Source organism: Penaeus monodon, chromosome 28 (assembly GCF_015228065.2).
Source record: "Penaeus monodon isolate SGIC_2016 chromosome 28, NSTDA_Pmon_1, whole genome shotgun sequence".
In the NCBI taxonomy this organism is placed as follows: Eukaryota; Metazoa; Arthropoda; class Malacostraca; order Decapoda; family Penaeidae; genus Penaeus; species Penaeus monodon.
The window spans coordinates 24,872,909-24,873,460 of NC_051413.1; the positions used below are offsets into that span (position 1 = coordinate 24,872,909).

At 47.6% G+C, this 552-nt stretch overlaps 1 protein-coding gene across 1 annotated transcript in view; it reads left to right on the plus strand.

Moving 5' to 3' along the window:
* LOC119591112 overlaps positions 1-552 on the plus strand; it is a gene marked incomplete in the record, with an annotated part of 91,529 nt that overhangs the window by 76,589 nt on the left and 14,388 nt on the right.

A 552-nucleotide genomic window follows, 5' to 3' on the forward strand; every position in this document is an offset into this window, starting at 1 on the left:
TAACAGTAAAAGGAAGAGAGAGGTCGGGGAAAAGAAATTAACTTTTTTAAGCCTTTTTCGCCAGCGTGAATATGAGAGCAAATACGCTATCTCGCCACCTCGGAATCTCCACAATACAGAGCCTGAAGGGGTGTTGGCTGTCGGCGGTGCACGGAGGGGAAGGAGACATAACGCTGATGGGGGAGATGAGAGAAGGGATTATTGGGGAGAAGGAAAGAAGAGAGATGGAAAGGGGAGGGAAGGAGATTATTCGGGAGAACGGAAGAGGAGAGAGGGAGAATATACTGGAGAGTGGAAGAAAGAGGGAAAATAGGGAGGAAAAGTGGAGAGATGGAGAAAGGGAAGTGGAGAGAAGGAGAATAGAAGGGAGAAGGGAAGAGGAGAGAAGGAGAATAGAAGGGAGAAGGGAAGAGGAGAGAAGAATAGGGAGTGGGTGCGCGAAGAGATGAGGTGGTTGGATTAAAAAAATAAAGCGAAAGAGAATGATGATAATGCGTGTAAGGTGAGATGGAAAATGAGTAGAGGAGGAGAGGGAAAGGGGCACATGGGAGA